This window comes from Palaemon carinicauda, chromosome 43 (genome assembly GCF_036898095.1).
Source record: "Palaemon carinicauda isolate YSFRI2023 chromosome 43, ASM3689809v2, whole genome shotgun sequence".
NCBI lineage: Eukaryota > Metazoa > Arthropoda > Malacostraca > Decapoda > Palaemonidae > Palaemon > Palaemon carinicauda.
In genome coordinates, this window is record NC_090767.1 from 53,127,029 (window position 1) to 53,146,769 (window position 19,741).

A 19,741-nucleotide genomic window follows, 5' to 3' on the forward strand; every position below is an offset into this window, starting at 1 on the left:
GCGTGGCCGAACGTGGAAGCGCCCATGCGCGGGGAAGCAGGAGCGCAGACGAAAGTGCGCGAGGGAGCGCAGAAGGAGGGCGAGCGTGGTAGGAAGGGCGAGAGCTGGTGGTCGGCGAGCAATGGATACTGCAGGAATCGAGCCGACATTCTCGCGATGGAACACCATCGGTTCGCGCAACGGAACACCGTTGGTTCGCGGGACGGAACACCGTTGGTTCGCGTGACGGAACACCGTTGGTCCGCGCGATGGAATACTGTTGGTTCGCGCGCGGGCGAACATTGGAGCGCATGCGCGTAGGAGCGCGGGCACATGGGCGTGTGGTTGCGCAGGCACGTTGGCGCGCGGGTGAGCGCAGGCAGTCAGGAGACCGATGGCGCGTAGGCGGGCGATGGCGCGTTGACGAGGAATGGCGCGTAGGCGGGCGATGGCGCGTTGACGAGGAATGGCGCGTCTTGGCGAGCGATGGCCTGTAGGCGAGTGAAGGTGCGTTGGCAAGCGACGGCGCGTTGGCGAGCGGTGGTGCGTTAACAAAACGCTAGCGTGCAGGCAAAGAATCGCGCGGGCGCGTAGGCGATCGCTAACGCGTAAGAGACTAGGGATGGTTAGCGCGCATTGCGCTAAACAGAAGGCGCGCAGGTGCATCAGGAAGGTGAGCGCTGAAGCAAGCTGTTAATCAGGCGATCCTGGACGGTCAGGAAAAACCGTTGGCGCCCATAGGTGCGTGGCAGGAAAGGGCGCGCAGATGTGCGCTGGCGATTGAAGAAAGCTGGCGCACAGAAGGACAGAAGTAAAGGTGAGCGCTGGCGAGCAGGAGGAAGATCTACGGAAAGACTCAGCTACCGGAGATCGTGGCCCACAGCAGGCGAGCGCTAGATCGCTACTGATGGTGTCCAGGGGACCTGACACGCGTGGCGGATCGATGGCGATCGTTGACACGCAGGAGATCGCTGACGAGCAGGCGAACGTTGACGTGTCTGTGGTCGCTGGCAAGCTGGTGATCGCTGGCGAGCAGAAGGCAATGCGTGGAATCCTGTGCGTAGAAGAAGAGTCCTTGTCCAAGACCTGAACCGAAGTTCTAGATTGCGCGGACGAACGTGGGCGCACATGGCGCGTAACAGGAACCAACAGGAACAGCAGCGACGATCATCAGGAGAGCGCTGACGAACAGGAGAGCGTTGGCGATCCGGAAAACGCTGATGAGGAGAGCGCTAACACTGAGCAAGAGCGCGCCTGTGTGCTAACACTGAGCAGGAGAAAACACTGCAGAAGGGCGCGCAGGGGAACCCTGACATGCAAGGGAAGCACCCCCCTTGGGAGGCAACCCTTTGCCCCGAGGGAACCGTTGTCTGTTGGAAGACCGCATCGGAAGACCGTTGCCCGTCGGAAGACGAGGTCAGACTGCTGTCCATCTGCACCAGGGGCGGAATGTCAAGAAGGAGTTGCAGGCTGCATACGGAGATTCAAAAAGGTGACTCTTAGCACCCTTATAGGGAGATGGGAGGCCCTTACGACGTAGTGGACGGTGAGCCTTACGGCAAAGGCGGCCAACAGCAACAACAGCAGAAGAGTCCTCTGAAGAGGAGTCTCTATGAGAGTACTCTCTCGCGAACGCAAGAGAGAAACTTCGTAGAAGAGACGGGTCAGCCAGTGACCTAAAAAGAGCAATCCTCCGAAGAGGGGCTCCTGCAGTTGCCCAGCCCCTTAAGCGTAACTGCAGGTGCGACCGCTCAGCACCAAGAGCATAGTCGCACGAAAAAAAAAAGGCAAGAGAACCCCCCAAGGAAGAAAAAACTCAAGCCTGGACAGGAAAACTTCCCTCGGAAGGAAAGCTACCCACCCAAGGAGGCGAGCCTCCTGATTGTTCTAAAATGAACTGGAGAGCTGTCAATCGTCACGGGAGGACTTCCAGGAGAAGGAGACAAGCCCCTGACAATCTATAGGGGAGGCAGCAACAGCCGAATCCCCAGGCCTCAACAAGACAGCTCACTCCGTTGTCACATTACAGAAACGAACTAGATCGGTAACTGTGAAAAATAAAAAAAAAAAAATCATTAGTTGACATTCATTCCCCCGGGAAGGCTCCGAAGAGGAATCCCGAGGGAAAGGAACACAAGAATTACACAACAGGCACGTGCCCTCGCAACCACTTACACTCATGGAAGGAGAGCTGTAACCAACACAGAATTATAACAATTATAATTATGTAACTATGTAATTATGTAATTTAAAAATGAATGAACACTAAAGAAAGAACGAAAACCCCGAAAGGAATCGTTCTACAAAGCTGAAAAATCAACAAATACAATTAGATTCATAAACTAATTGAGACAAAACGTACGGCGTAGCAACCCCACCCACACGGGAAGGAAGCTACTCAGACGTAGTAAAAGTAATGTAGTAAAAGGGTGAACGACCTCAAAGAGAGAGAGAAAGACCGAAGTCAAACTCGATCGCGACCCATGAAATTACACCATGGTGGCCTAACTGCCGAGGGCTCCACGGAGATATCGTACACTACACACAAAAGCACAATCTCTGAAAAGGAAACTTACTGATTTCTATACTCAAATATATACATAAACACGAAAAAATGTTTACATATATATTGAGTAAAAGAAAAGTAAGTGATTAAGTAAAGACAAAACAACAATGGCTGCCAAGCGAGGACAAAGACAGAGACGTCTGTCCATGTCCGAGCCAAAAGTGAAAGTGGAAGTGAAAGCAGTTCACCGGTGTGTGAGGGGGGGAGGGGTAGCTAGCTACCACTCCCCCACCCCCCGCTAACTAGCGCGGGGGTAATACACCCACTTTAAATTCTAATGGCTCGCCATTTCAGCTACGCTAAAAGGTAAACCCAATGTAAATAGCGTGGTTTGTATTTCGGTTACGGAACAAATATATTTTTCAAATTTTTTGGATAGGTTATCCCTTTTACCCCCCCCCCCCCATGGACGTACTGGTACGTTTCACAAAACTCATCCCTTTACCCCAATGGACGTACTGGGACATCCTTGCAAAAAAACTGCTATTTACATTTTTTTTTTGCATATTTTTGATAACTTTTTGAGAAACTTCAGGCGTTTTCCAAAAGAATGAGACCAATCTAACCTCTCTATGATGAAAATTAAGGCTGTTAGAGCAGTTTAAAAAATATATATTGCAAAATGTGCTTGAAAAAAAAAAAAATTAACGCCAGGGGTTAAGGGTTGGAAAGTTCCAAATAGCCTGGGGGTAAAAGGGTTAAACTAGAAAAGGGAATTTCTTTCCGGTTTTTAGCCGTTCGTAAGACAAGGTCGCTCTACTCCAAAAACTGTGTGTTATTCTGCAAAACCTCTACAAAACAACACCACCTAACTTAAAACACACCGAACTAACCTAACCCACAACCCGTATCCCTAGCTATCGGGGTCTAACGCAGTGCAAGGGGGAGGAGTCCCTTACACTAGCCTATTCTGAATTGGCCATCATCATACATACACTCAGTTATACCGTAACTTTTAGAATTGTAAAACGTCCATAATTTAAGAATACGAATTTCTCAAGAGTATTTTCATTTGAAATTCAGATTTGTTCAAAATGTTTTTAAATAAACCAGGCACTCTTACTTTCTTCATAAGGAATATTGTACTGCAGTGAATTGGACCTGCTAAGACCATAAGGTGAAAATGGAAGAGCGCCCTTTCGTAAAACTCAAAATAAGACTGTAGCAAATGGGTGTCGAGTTCTGGGAGCCTTTGTATATCAGCGGCCAGTTCTTCACGTGTGCATGGAGAATGGACAACAATTTACCTAAACTTTCCCCCCTAACCTAACCTAACCTACAAGCCATGTCCTTACCTACTTACCTATCGGGGGGTGGCTAATGGGTATTTCTGGGCGAGGGACCTGTGTCGCTCCGTGAAATGCTCCTCTAGCACCATTTCTAAGGCATAGTTATTGCTGAACATACCAGAGAAAAATGAGATGCGTGGAATGCCAGGAATAAACCTAGCTCGCTCACTCTTTGAGTGTCGGTATAGAAAACTGGGGCGTGATTGAACCACGACCATAGATCCCTCACCAATTAAACCTCTCCTTCATCAACGTACCCCCCTCTCTACCCCTCCATCTCCCCATCCCCCATCCTCATTCCTCCTCAGCACTTGCGTTGCTCAGACGTGTTTTGTTTTACTCTGTGTTGTTTTGTGTTTTTTGGAAGATGTCCAGCATTTTAGAGATCCCAGCTTCCAAGTTGAGTATTATATTTGTCTGTTTGGGATTTCTAGGTAGCGACACTTTTTATTCTTAACCGTGTTTGGTTTTTTGTTTTCGCCGCTGGTTGTTCCCTTTCGGGGGTTCGCTGCGGCCATTGTGTGTCGCTTCCTCGTGATCTCTTTGTTTATCAGGTTTGCATTTAGTTCTTCATACTATTTGTAAGCCCTTGTATATGTTTTGGACATCTATTTCATATTTTGGCATGATCATATTTTATTCATTTTTATTATTTTAGCGAATTTACCCTTCAGGTTTTTTAGCGCTGTATTTGATATCCTACTTAGTCGATCCGTAAGCGGTTCGGTGGGTAGCTTTCTTGACAGCCTTTTTGTTTTGAGTCCTTTTCGGGGAGAAGAATACGTTCTCTTTTGGTTGTTTTGGATCGTTATTTTCCCGTTTTTGGAAGACCTTTTGTTTTTCATTTACCTTATCCCCTTTCCGATTTGGCTTATTCCCGATTTAGAAAGATTTAGGTTTAGTTTTATTCTATATCTCTGTGTTCTTTTCCCCTAACGTTCTCATTTTGCGTGTTCGCTTTTATTTTAATCATGTCATTTACGTCTGCCATTATTTATTGTGTTTATACATACGATCGCGGGAGCTACATGTTTGCCGCCATTTCAGGTTTTTCCTTTGTGTTTCGGTGGGTGGCCTCCCCCTCCCTCCGATCACAATGGTCACCTGATTTTGTTCTGGTCTCCCCCCCCTCCTCTTGGGTCCTTCCCCTTACGCCTTCGCCTCCCTCTTCTTCGAAGGGGGTTGGCTTTGGTCACGTGCTCTATGGTAGTAAACAGGAAGTTCCTCGAGGTGGGGGGTTGGCCCATACGCTCCCTACGTCGGTACGGGTAGCACTCTCTTCTCGCTTCAGTTTGGTTGGCCACCAGGCGTTCGAGACTGGGTTTGCACCTCGTCTCCCGACTCCCCCTCCCCCCCGGGTTATCCATCCTTGATGTTATCCTCCCGTCCCGGAGGGTTTGGATATTTTAGATTAATTTTTACGTATTGTAGTTGTGTTTCTTTGATCGGTTTCAGACACTTCACTCTGTTCTGTTACCGTTCTTTATCCTATATTTGTTAGTTTTTTAAGTGTCGGGGAGGGCGATTGCGGCGGAGCTTTTAGTGTAATTTAACATTGTATTTTAAGTTTATATTCATTGCGTTTTGCGCCGGATCTTACGCATGTGTTCCGGCGTTATTTTTGGGAGATTTTATTTTATTATATATTGTGTTTTTATATTTTTGTTTTTATGCGCCGAAGGTTCACATGCCTTCCGGCGCCTCTTTATTCACCTGTTTATCCGGAGACTACGACTTTTGAGATCTGATTTTTAGTCTGTTTGTTCTTTATCACTTACGTTTCCCACTCCGGTGGGTATCCCGTATTCTGAGAATTTATTTATAATTGTGTTTGCACTTTCTCGTTTATGCTTCTCACTCGGTGGGTATCCCGTATTCTGAGAATTTACTTATATTTTTGTTTTTAAGGCGGTTTACTCGTTCGACTCATTGTTCTGGGCTCCGGATATTGTACTTGGTTAACAGACTTTACAGCGGGGTTTGTTATTACTTTTGGGTATTTTAGTTGACTCTTACGTATACCACTTTTCCGCCACAAGCGGATTATAGTCTTAAGTTTTTCGCCAGTGAATCCCTGGCACGAGTTGATTTTATTCTCGCTTGCGCCCTCAGGACGCATCCAGCCTGCCTCTCCAGGACGCTTCCATCTCGCGACGTCAGGACGCATTCAGCTCTCTACGTCAGGACGCATCCTCCTCTCGACGCAAGGACGCTTCAAGTGTTTGACGCCTAGACGTAACCAGCACTCAGCGCCAGGACGCACGTGTTTCCCGATGTCGGGACGCATCCAGTCCTCGCCGACAGGACTCATCTGGCGATCTGCTTTACTCCTCTGATGCAGGTGAACAGCTAGAAGGAAGTGATCCTTATGCGCACCGTACTGAAAGTAATGTGGATGTTAAAGAAGCCTCTGCCCCTCTTTCCTTCCAGGCATGCCAAAAGTGTGAGCCTTGCTCCTACTGCTGTCTGGAGGACTTGAGCCTCATTTCCTAGTGCGGGCCCTGAACGACCCTCTGGTCGCTCTACTGCCCGTCTCCTGCCTTCTTCCTCTCAACTCGGTCCTAGTAGGGGCTCTACCTCGAAAAGGCTGCTGAACTTTCCTCTCCTCTTCCTTCAAAGATGGCAGATTCCCCGGTAAAGCCTTCCATGCGGAGAGGGTCAGGAGGTCTTGCGTAGCCTTTTGTGCCAGCGAAAGGGTAATGTCCCTGACTAGGGACTCTGGAAAAAGATGTTCTGAGAGAGGGGCGTATAGGAACTCCGCCTTCTGTGCGACCATAACCGCTTTGGTCGTGAAGGAGCATAATGGAGCCCTCTTCTTCAGAACTCCCGCAGAAAACAGGGAAGCCAACTCGTTTGCCCCATCTCTTAAGAGCCTTATCCATACAGGCCATAATACTGGTTAGGTCTTCTGTACCTGTGGCTTGTATGTGTTCTGCTTTCCTGGCCAGTGTTCAAAGTGCCCAGTCTAAGAAGCTGAACACTTCAATGGATCAGAAGATTCCTTTGACGAGGTGGTCTAGCTCCGACATAGACCACATCACTTCAGCAGAATTAAGGGCATGTCTCCTAGATGAATCTACAATGTTGGAGAAGTCCCCCTGGGAGGAGGCAGGTACTCCCTGGCCAAGAGCTTCTCCAGTCTCATACCACATGCCCGCCTTAGAGGCAGGTCGAGCTGGTGGAAACGAGAAGGTGGTCTTCACTGCTTGTCTACGCTCTTTCAGCAAGTCATCGATCCTAGTCAGAGCCTTCTTTGCCGAAATCGACAGTTTCATCTTGATGAAAGCCGACTGCTTCTTCGACTTCTTCCTGATGAACTGCGACTGAGGAGAACGAGAGGCAGCAGGTTTAAACTCTTCTCCATACAGATCAAGGAGGGAGCGTGAGAGAACCTTATAGTCAGCAGCCGCATTAGCAGGTTTATCTTCGTCCTCCGAAATATCCTCTTAGTCCTGCATTCCTTCCAACTCTGTTTCCCTTTGAGCTGAAGGAACTAAGTCGGAGGCTTCTTTAACATCCATATTACTTTCAGTCCAGCGTGCATAAGGATCACTTCCTCCTAGATGTTCACCTGCATCAGAGGAGTAAAGCAGATTGCCGGATGCATCCTGCCGGCGAGGACTAGATTCGTCCTGACATCGGGAAACATGTGCGTCCTGGCGCCGAGCGCTGGTTACATCTAGGCGTCGAGCACTTGAAGCGTCCTTGCGTCGAGAGGAGGATGCGTCCTGACGTAGAGAGCTGGATGCGTCCTTGCGTTGAGAGGAGGATGCGTCCTGACGTAGAGAGCTGGATGCGTCCTTGCGTCGAGAGGAGGATGGGTCCTGACGTAGAGAGCTGGATGCGTCCTGACGTCGCGAGATGGAAGCATCCTGGAGAGGCAGGCTGGATGCGTCCTGACGGCGCGAGCGGGAGTCGGAGGCGTCCTGACGGCGCGAGCGGGAGTCGGAGGCGTCCTGACGGCGCGAGCGGGAGTCGGAGGCGTCCTGACGGCGGGAGCGGGAGTCGGAGGCGTCCTGACGGCGCGAGCGGGAGTCGGAGGCGTCCTGACGGCGCGAGCGGGAGTCGGAGGCGTCCTGACGACGAGAGTCGTATGCGTCCTGTCGTCGTCTAGAGGAAGGAGAAACGCGGCGTCAAGCGCTTGACGAATCGTGGCGCGTTTCCCTGGCCGAGGAGTGACGTAACCTCTCCTCACCGCGAGAACGGTGCTGTCTGTCGTCCCGAAAGGGAGAGGAAATCCGCTCCCTCTTACTAGCTGAAGAAAACTTTGAGGGTGTTTCTTTGCTAGATTGCTTCACTGGTAATTTGTCGTCCTTACGTCTGCCCGACTGGGGGGGGGAGGGCGGCTAAAAGCTTGAACTAGCGACAACAGTTGTTCTTGCATGAAAGTCATGAAGGATTTCGCAACCGCTGCTGGGTCTCGCGATTCTGAAGGAGAAGGCTGCCGAGTCACGCTGATAGCAGGAGAAGGTTCTCTCGAGAGTCCTTCATAACCTGAAGGGAGAGGAGATCTTTCCTTCCTCCAAGCGTCCTGCAGAGAATCGTCCGATCTAGGTTTAAACCTTTTCACTGGAGAGGCGTTCCAGTTATCGTCGGAAGGAATAGGTTCCGAGCTACTCCATCTACTCGAAAGGGGAGAGCGAGAACGGGTCTGGTCAGCTTGCTGTATCCACCTTCTCTTGGTCGGCCTCGACGCCTCATACTGCCATCTGCGTCTAGGAGAGGGGCTCGGAGAAGACACTACCACTTCCAACACGCCTTTTCCGTGGCGATCATGAGCAGCCTGGGAAATAGCAACAGGACTGCTTGAGGCGACGGCTGACCGAGGATACGTATTCCTCTCACTCCCTTGCGGCCTCGACGTACCTTCTCCCTTGGTCCTAGGAGCTTGGTAGAGGTCTAGACCTAGGGGCGTGACAGGTTCGATCAGTCGCCACCTCCACTGCACTTTCACAAGCACTAATTTCACTTGCACTCTTACCTTCCTTCAAGGCTGCAAGCTGGTCCTTAAGATCCTTCATCTCAGCCGCCATCCTGGCGTACTGAGGGTCATCCACAGTAGTCACCGTTCCTGTAGGAGCAGGGGCTACTACCTCAGGAGAAGGTTCAACTTCTACAGAAGGAATTGAGGGATCAAAAAAAAATGTCTAGGCTAACATCACTAACAGACTTAGATTTAGATTTAGAAGCCCTCCTGACTTTATCCAATTCTAATTTACGCACATAGCGTTTCATTTCCAACCATTTCTTTTCATCCAAAACCTAATATTCTTACACCTTTTATCCAGGGTACACTCAAAGCCCCTGCACCCCAAACAAACAGTGTGAGTGTCCACCGAAGCTTTCGGTAACCTCACCTTGCATTCCTCATACACACACACTTGAAAATGCTTATCAGACATCGTATTCAAAGAACAATTAAAAGAATAAATCACAAAAGCGATTGCCAATCCACAGGTCAGTATACGTCACCAATAATAGTCCGATACATCGACACAGGGAAAGCGAGCGAAAAACCCAATGGCGGACCAGCAAGGATGTTGTCAGTCCAACCGGCAGAGAAGATCTGAGGAACAGAAAACGGGAATGATTCCAAGTACCACCCTGTAAGGGTTGTTAACTACCTAACTGGACAGCCACCACTCAGCGGTTGCCGCGAGTTTTGAAAAATCTGCCGGACGACAGAGACTATAGCTATATATATATAACTGCTAGGTAAGTTCTATTTGTAAAATAAAATATTTTAAGACCAGTAACAACATTAAAATAAATCTTTCTTATATAAACTATAAAAACTTCACAAAAACAAAAGGAAGACAAATAAAAAAGAATGGTGTCCCAGAGTGTACCCTCAAGCAAGAGAACTTTACCCCAAGACAGTGGAAGACCATGGTACAGAGGTTATGGCCCTACCTGTGGAATAATGAGTTAGGACAGATCAAATCTGGCAGGCAAGTGGCATGTGCACCACCTAGGGGCACAAAAGGTAAACAGGGATATAAACAGATTCACGAGGGAAGCCTCAGCTACCGGAACTGTTATACTACAATGATCTTAGGAATATTATCTTGATTTATTTGTAAGTAATAGTATAAGAGGGTGCATCATTATTATGAGCCCAGAGAGGGCATTATGTTTTATTTATATTGCGGGCTACATAGCAGGCAGATGAGAGTCACACATTTGGATAGGCCAATCATGGGCATATTTTACAGTTCTCCCAATGAGTAATTTCATACAGGTCTGGCAGTAAATATAAGCACGCATCACAGTATACATACATAGATTAATACAGTATATATGACAGTGCATACCCCATATCCATGCATGCCACAGGAAGGTCATATTTATATGTATAGATATGTATGTAGCAGGATGGCCTATCACAGGTATGGTAGCCTATTTCATTTCATAACCATTACAAGTGTGTAATTACGTACATTTATTTTTTCAGCTTCAAACATTCGTTGCATGTACCTCAAATAAAGTCATCAAATGCACGAATGTCTTATTGACCATGTTTGAAGACGACAAGAACGCACGACATACAGACATGGCCACGTCATTGAGGCATGAGGCTCCTGGGTGCACGGAGGTGAAGCAGACGGATGATATGAGAATGTGCATAGCACTGATGCAATTACATCAGAAGAACAAGCATGACGAAAACTCGTCACGCCAGAAACCCCCCAAAATTAACCGCCCATTATTGAAACAAGGCGTCGGCGAAGATGACTGGGCTGCTTTCACAAGGCAGTTGGAAATGTTTCGCGATGGAACGTCTTTAGCACCTAACCAGACAACAGCTCACCTGCTCGCAAGTTGTGAACCAAAACTTGAAGCCGCCCTATTCAGAGAGGACCCCGCTATCGCAACAAAGACCGAGGTGGACGTACTAGCGGCAATAAAACGTCTGGCAGTACTGAGTGTGGCCTTAAGCGTACGGAGGACGACACTACTACAAACCACTCAGGCCCCTGGTGAACCTGTAAGGCAATATGTGGCAAGGTTGCGCAGGGTGGCCAATGTGTGTCAGTGGATCGTCACCAGCGCCTGCAAGTCCAACACCTGCACAGAGACGATTACATGCGACTACACAGAGGAGATTGTGAAGTTGATCCTGGTAAACGGCCTCGCATATGAAGAAATCAAAAGAGATGTGTTGGGAACTCCAGAGGTCGATAACAAGACACTAAGCGAAACGGTAACACTCATCGACAGCAAGGAAACAGCTAGCCGGGCCACGTTAAGTACAAACCCATCAGTATCAGCCAGCGGGTACAGGAAACAAGCGAAAATGACAACGAACACACCCCCCTCAACCATACCGGAAAAGGGTGACGAACAAGACACCTCAAGACATCAGTTTCGTTACCAGTGCGGACGCCTCACTCTAAAGTTCGGAAAAGTGAGAGGCAAAGTAAAGGAGTTCAAGTCGTGCCTAGTATGCTGGAGGGAAAACGTCGAACGGCAACGGAAGTCACGGCAATTATCGGCAGGTACTGAAGCAGGGGCGTTATTCTATCGCACGCAAGAAGACACAGAAGCGGAAAACAACAAAGTATACGCGTCAGGGATGAACGCCTCAAACGAAGTTTTACCTCACCCAATGATACCCATCCGCATATCGGTGAACCCTGCTGCTTACAACAAAAAGATGCCGAACAAATCCTCATCCATTATGGCGGTCGCGGACTCCGGGGCTCAGACGTGCCTGAATATGGGTCTACACCAGCGACACCTCAAGCCAGCTAACAGACGCATCTCCGCAGCCAACAACCAGGAAATCAATGTGCTCGGCTCCATACACCTCATACTATCAGGCAAGAATGAGCAAGGAGCGCACATCACAACAACTGCCACGGTGCATGTCACGGACACCGACAACAAGTTTTACATCAGCTGAGCAGCTATGACGAAGCTTGGCATCATCGACCATGATTTCCCCGGGATTGGTGCCACAGGCAGGGTCGCAGTATGTCTTTACGGAAGGAAGTCCCTCAGCAACAACTCCCTCGCAGAGTGCGGATGCCCACGCCGCACTCCACCTCCTCGGCAACCAGCCAACCTGATGTTCAAACCGTCGGCAAAGTTCACCGAAAATATGAAAGTGTGGCTACTGGAATGATATGCATCGTCAACCTTCCACACGTGTCCACACCACCCACTGCCAACAATGACCGGACCACCCATGGAGATACGGATCATCGACCATCAGGCGGAACCAACGGTGACAAAGAGACTCCCAAACATACCGGTACACTGGCAAAAAGAGGTGGCGACCCAACTGGAAAGAGACGTAGCACCGGGTGTGATTGAACCCGTACCACCCAACACACCAGTGACCTGGCTACACAACATGGTTCTCACACAAAAAAAAGATGGCACCATGCCGCACTGTGGACTTACAGCCCCTAAATCAACATTGCGTTCGAGAAACACATCACACCAACCCATCCATAAAGCAAGCCAGAGCAGTACCTCCTAGTGCATACAAAACGGTCACTGATGCATGGAACGTATTTCAATCCATTGATATCCGTGAAGAGGACAGACACAAGACAACTTTCCTCACTGAGCAGGGACGATTCCGCTACCGTCGCGCACCTATGGGCTTTTTCGCATCGCAGGATGCGTATATGCATCAATATAATGCGATTATTGCGGACGTCCCAAGAAAGACAAAATGCGTCGTTGACACCCTACTGTGGGACTTAAACTCACAGGAACACTGGTGGCGCGTCATAAATTACTTGGAACTCGTTGGAAGGAACGGTGTCATTCTCAACCCAGCCAAGTTTCAGTTCTCATCTACAGAGGTGGACTTTGCAGGATTCCAGGTTGGAGAAACGGAGGTAAAACTCTTACCAAAATACCTGGACGCAATTGCAATGTTCCCAAAACCAAAGAACATCACAGACATTCGGGCATGGTTCGGACTAGTAAACCAGGTATCACACTATAGCACAACAAGTGACTTAATGGAACCGTTCAGGCCTATACTCATTCCAAAGGTACGCTTCCAGTGGGGCCCGGAACTCGAGAACGCATTTGATAGGTCGAAGGCAGCAATTATACGCGAACTCCAGAAGGGGGTCGAGATCCTCAACACAGACAAGCCAACATTCCTTAACCCAGATTGGTTTAAAGTCGGAATCGGGTATTGGCTGCATCAGAAACACTGTACTGTACATGCGAGGCCCTCCCACCAGGATGTTGCCCAGATGGCTGGAAGACCACCCTAGCAGGATCGAGATTTCTCAAGGACGCAGAAAAGCGGTATGCACCAATTGTCGTAGCATGGGCACTCGAGGACAGCCGATTCTTCACCATGGGGTGCAAAGACTTGATAATAGCAACGGACCACAAGCCACTCGTGAAAATTCTAGGGGACAAAGAACTAGACACCATCACGAACCCAAGGCTCTTCCGACTCAAGCAGCGAACACTAATGTGGAGATACCGAATCATTCACGTGCCAGGAAAAGACATACCCGCAGCAGACGCCACATCAAGTAACCCTTCACCCAATACACAGCCAAACACATCGGAGGTGATAATGGCTTTAAATGCCATTCGCTCGACACCCAACCACCTAGACGACATGAAAGCTGTTGTGAGAGCAGTGGTACGGTTGAGAACAGACTCAATCGGAGCTGTGACATGGGAAAGAGTCAAAGGAAGCACCGGTGTGGACCCCTGCCTGCAAAGTCTGATACCATTCATTGAAAACGGGTTTCCATCAACAAGGGACGAACTAACTGAAGAGCTACTACCATATTGGCAGTACCGGGACAGGCTGTCGACAGTGGATAGTGTCATCATGATGGATAAAAGTCCTGATACCCTCCGCACTACGGGGTGAGATATTGAGAGCCCTTGACGAGGCCCACCAAGGAACCAACAAAACGCAAAACAGAGCTCAGTGTTCTGTGTTTTGGCCAGGACTCACCAAAGACATCGAAAACACAAGGAACAGTTGCCAAGCATGTTGGGGGATGTCACCCTCACAACCACGCATGCCGCCGACACAACCGAGCGTCCCCACCCCACCATTTCAAGCCATTGCAGGGCATTTCTTCAAAATGAAAGGCACTAGCTACCTGGTCATCGTCGACAGATTCAGCGGTTGGCCCTACATTGTGACATTGAGTGCAGAGGCCAGGGGTTTCAGCAAACCTATCCTGCACTACTTCGCTACCTTCGGAGTGCCTCAGGAACTCATCACCAACGGGGGACCTGAATTCTCTGCAAAGGAGACCCAGAGCCTACTGCATCGCTGGAGAGTCAGACACCGTCTCTCATCTGCGTACCTCCAATCAAATGGGCGGGCGGAGGCAGCAGTCAAGTCCATGAAACGCCTCCTGACATCACACACCGATACGTATGGCAGCCTAGATACTGAAGCTGTAGCAGCAGGCCTACTCCAATACAGGAACACACCAAACCAGGAAACCGGCATGTCACCATCCCAGATCATATTCGGAAAAAACCTTATGGATCTGCTACCTGTGGCGCCTGGGACGCAGGTCTTCTCCAATCCAGCAGTCCACCCAATATGGCGGGACACATGGGAACGCCAAAAGGAAGCCCTGCGCTACCGATTCACCAAGCAGGTAGACAAACTGACACCCAACACCCGACAGCTGCCGCCTCTGAAACCAGGAGACCGGGTCCTGCTGCAGAATCAGGCAGGCAATGCCAGGGGGCGATGGGACAGAACAGGTATCATCGTGGAAACAAGACAATATAACCAATACTTAGTCAAAGTAGACGGGTCCGGGCGATCAACACCGCGCAATCGCCAATTCCTTAGCCATAGAACAATGGTTTGAATTTGGAGCGTCCTTCTCCTAGAAGAGCTGCTTTCCATAGCTGAAGAATCTCTCCTACCCTCACCAAGAGGAAAGTAGCCACTGAACAATTAAAGTGCATTAGTTAACCCCTTGAGGGAAGAAGAATTGTTAATTAATCTGCGTTGTCAGGTGTCTGAGGATAGAGGAAAAATTAGAACAAGCAGGCCAGACTATTTAGTAGGTAGTAGGTTGGCCTGGGCACCAGCCGCCCTTTGAGACACTACCGCTAGAGAGTTATGGGGTCCTTTGATTGGCCAGACAGTACTATATTGGATCCTTCTCTCTGTTTACGGTTCTTTCCCTTTGCCTACACATACACCGAATAGTCTGGCCTATTCTTTAAAGATTCTCCTCTGTCCTCATACACCTGACAACACTGAGATTACCAAACAATTCTTCTTCACCCAAGGGGTTAACAACTGCACTGCAATTGCTCAGTAGCTACTTTCCTCTTGGTGACGGTGGAAAAGACTCATTAGCTATGGTAAGCAGCTCTTCTAGGAGAAGGACACTCCAAAATCAAACCATTGTTCTCTATTCTTGGGTAGTGCCATAGCCTCTGTACCATGGTCTTACACTGCCTTGGGTTAGAGTTCTCTTGCTTGAGGGTACACTTGGGCACACTTTTCTATCTAGTTTCTCTTCCTCTTGTCTTGTTAGAGTTTTTATATAGTTTATATAGGAAATATTTATTTTAATATTGTTACTATTCCTAAAATATTCTATTTTTCCTTATTTCCTTTCCTCACTGGGCTATTTTCCCTGTTGGGGCCCCTGGGCTTATAGCATCCTGCTTTTCCAACTAGGGTTGTAGCTTAGCATTTAATAACAATAACAATAACAATAGGTGGATGTAAACAACATGAAAACTAAAACCTCAAACATGACAAATTCGGATATAATTTTTATTTTTCCTAATCATGCAAACCTTAGCTATTTACATAGGGGGTTTACTTTCGGCGTAGCTGAAATTGACGAGCCAATAGAATTTAACGAGGGTTAAACTACCCCCGCGCTAGTTAGCACGGGGGTAGGGGAGGGGTAGCTAGCTACCCCTCCCCCCCCCCTCCACACACACCAGTGAGCTGCTTCACTTCACTTAGAGGTAGGACTTGTCTTGGGGGACAGGGCTGGCGGGCAAATATGTGTAAATAGCTAAGGTTTGTATGGTTAGGAAAAATACAAATTATCTCCGAATTTGTCATTTGTTCCGTAACCGAAATACAAACCACGCTATTTACATAGGGTGACTTACCCTTAGGCAGGGTGGAAAGTCCCCAGCCTTACTGGCTTTGGCTTACCCGGGGACTCAGAATCCGAGTGAGCAGCACTCGAGAAAAAGAGTCCCTGCACCTCACAAGTTTCTTGCTAAGCAAGAAACGTGCGGCCTACATAAGTTGTGTGTGGAGAAATGAAGTGTGACTCGTCCTAGGAAGTTGACCTGAAGTCCTTTATACGGAATTCTAGGCAAGGACGTCCCCATACCACCTCGTCAGGGTATGGGGGACGCGACAGTATTATTCTAAATACTAGGAACACAAGGAAGCATGGTTTACCTGCAGAGGTTTGAGGTCAGCTATGCAGAGACCCAGGATGCTGCATTCCCCAAGAGAGGGGAGGATGAAGAAAGAAGTAAGGGCCAGACATACTCTTTCATTCACGCAGACTAAAACTGGGTAACAGTGCCCTCAATCTTCTGCTACTTGTCCATTAAGGAGCCGGAGGTTAGACCAGCTGTTGTGCAGCCACCACAGGGCCGATAGAAAAAGTATCGAGGCTCCTGTGGGTCACGTCCTGCAGGTAGTGGGCTGTGAAGGTCGTTTGACGCTTCCAGACCCCAGCTTGTAGCACCTGCGTCACAGAGAAGTTTTTCTTGAAGGCCATGGACGTGGCGATGCCCCTGACATTATGTGCCCTAGGGCGACGTGACGGAGGAGGGTTGGATTCAAGGCATGATGAATGGTTTGTCGAATCCAGGCTGAGATGGTATTCTTGGTGACCCTCATCTTCGTCCTTCCCGTGCTCACAAACAGAGCTTGCACGCGGGGACGGACTGCAGCTGTTCTCTTCAGATAATGTCTCAGCCTTCTTACTGGGCAGAGTAGCAGATGATCTGGGTCATCTGTTACGGAACGGAGACTCATAACCCTGAAGGAGTCGAACCGTGGATCCGGCACTCCAGGGTTCTGAGTCTTGGCAACAAACTCAGGGCTGAACCTGAACGTTACCTCCCCCCATCCCCTTGAATGGGCGATGTCGTATGAGAGACCATGAAGTTCACTGACCCGCTTGGCCGAAGCCAGAGCGAGCAGGAATACCGTCTTCCAAGTCAGGTGTTGGTCAGAGGCCAGACGTAATAGTTCGAACGGGGGTCTCTTCGGGGCCCTGAGGACCCGAACCACGTTCCATGGAGGAGGTCTCACTTCCGACTGAGGGCAGGTAAGCTCGTGGCTTCGTATGAGTATGGAAAGTTCCAGCGAGGAAGAAATGTCTATTCCTTTCAGCCTGAAGGCTAGGCTTAAGGCTGAGCCATAGCCTTTCACCGCCGAGACCGAAAGGCGCATTTCCTCCCGCAAATACACGACAAACTCCGCTATTGCTGGAATAGTGGCATCGAGGGGAGAGATACCCCTCCCACGACACCAACCACAGAAGACTTTCCACTTCGCCTGGTAGACCCCTGCAGATGACTTTCGCAGGTGTCGAGACATCCTCTCCGCAACTTGTTGCGAAAAGCCTCTCTCTGTGAGGAGATGCTGGATAGTCTCAAGGCGTGAAGCCAAAGCGATGCTACGACTTTGTGGAAGATGTTGCAATGTGGTTGTCTGAGTAGCTCGTGTCGTGGAGGAAGCTCTCTCAGGAGTTCCGTCAGGAGTAGCAGAAGGTCCGGGAAGCACTCTGCATGATGCCATAGCGGAGCTATTAAGGTCATCGACAGGTTGACCGATAGTCTGGTCTTGTTGAGCACCCTTCTCATCAGACAGAACGGTGGGAAGGCGTAGACGTCGATGTTGTCCCACCGTTGTTGGAAGGGATCTTGCCAGAGTGCCTTGGGGTCCGGGACTGGGGAGCAGTACAGCGGCAGCTTGAAATTCAAGGCTGTCGCGAACAGGTCCACTATCGGGGAACCCCACAAAGTCAGGACTTTGTTGGCTACTTGAGGATCTAAAGACCACTCGGTACTCACTATCTGCGAAGCTCTGCTCAGACTGTCGGCAAGCACATTCCTTTTGCCAGGAATGAAGCGAGCTGATAGACGTATCGAGTGGACTTTGGTCCATCTCAGTATCTCTACTGCAAGATGGGATAGCTGTCGTGAAAAGGTACCTCCCTGCTTGTTGATATAAGCCACTACTGTGGTGTTGTCGCTCATCACCACCACGGAGTGGCCCGCCAGGGTCTGTTGGAACTGTTGAAGGGCCAGAAATACGGCCTTCAGCTCTAGCAGGTTGATGTGGAGGTACTTTTCTGATTCTGACCATAGGCCTGAGGCCCTCTGGTTCAGAACGTGGGGCCCCCACCCTTCTTTTGATGCGTCTGAAAACAGCATCAAATCCGGGGGAAGGACGAGAAGATCCATTCCCTTTCGAAGGTTGTCGTCGGTCAGCCACCATCGCAGGTCCGTCCGTTCCGCAGGTCCTATCGTGACCAGAGAGTCCGGGGAATCGATGCCCTGATCCCACTGGGACTTGAGCCGCCACTTCAGGGATCTCATCCTGAGGCGGCCGTTGAGAACTAGACGGGCCAAGGAGGCTAGGTGACCTAAGAGACGTAACCAAGATTGGGCTGGAAGGTCTTCTCGACTGAGGAAAGGCTTTGCAACCCTCCTCAGCCTTGCTATCCTGTCGTCTGATGGAGAGGCTTTGTGGAGATTGGTGACTAATATCATGCCTAGATATACCAGTCGTTGTGTTGGGAGCAGAGAGGACTTCTCGAGATTTACCATGATCCCTAGATCTTGGCAAATTCCCAGAAGCCTGTCTCGGTGTCGAAGTAGGGTCGACTCTGAGTCTGCCAGGATCAGCCAGTCGTCCAGATAACGGAGGAGACGGATGCCGTTCCTGTGCGCCCACGAAGATATCAGTGTGAACAATCTGGTGAACACCTGGGGTGCTGTGGAGAGACCGAAACACAGCACCTTGAACTGGTAGATCTTGCTGTCTAGGCTGAATCTTAGGTACTTCCTGGAAGACGGATAGATTGGGATCTGGAAGTACGCGTCCTTCAGATCCAGTGTGCACATGAAGTCTTGCGGTCTCACTGCAAGTCTGACCGTGTCTGCTGTCTCCATGCTGAACGAAGTTTGCTTGACAAACTTGTTCACGGCTGAGAGGTCGATGACAGGTCTCCAGCCTCCAGACGCCTTCTTTACAAGAAAGAGTCGACTGAAGAAGCTTGGGAGCCGTCTACGACCTCCTGGAGAGCATCCTTCTTGAGCATGGTCTCGACTTCTGTCCGAAGGGATAGCCCCTTTGCCGATCCCATGGCATAGGAGCTCAACGACACTGGATTCGCTGTCGGGGGAGGTTGAGATGTTATGAACGGGACGCGATATCCTTGTCCGATCACAGAGACCGTCCAGGAATCGGCCCCATGTTGCTGCCACCTGAGCACGCAACTTTGCAGGAATCCCCCTACAGGTGGACACGCAGGGGGATTGCCAATCCTAGCGTTTGCGGCCTCGGCCGCTCCTTCTAGGATTTCTGCCTCCCCTGGAGGACTTTCTGCCCTTCTTGTCTTTGACAGGAAAGGGCTGCTGTTTAGACACCTTGGTCTTAGCTGCCGGAGCCTACTTGAGTGTCCTGCAAGGCTGCTGTTGCTGTTGAGGAGCTGGAGGTTTGTAGGGACGAGATGTAAGGGCCTTCTGGAGGAGCGAATCATGACTCGTCTTCCTCCACCTCTCAGCTGTCCGTTCTACGTCCTTGGTGTGGAGGATTAATTTTATTTTAATTTATTTTCTGTTTGCCAAATCAAGAGTGAGTGAGTGAGTGAGTGAGTGAGTGAGAGTGTTTATTTACTCAAGTTTTGTCAAACCGCAAGAGAGAGAAAGT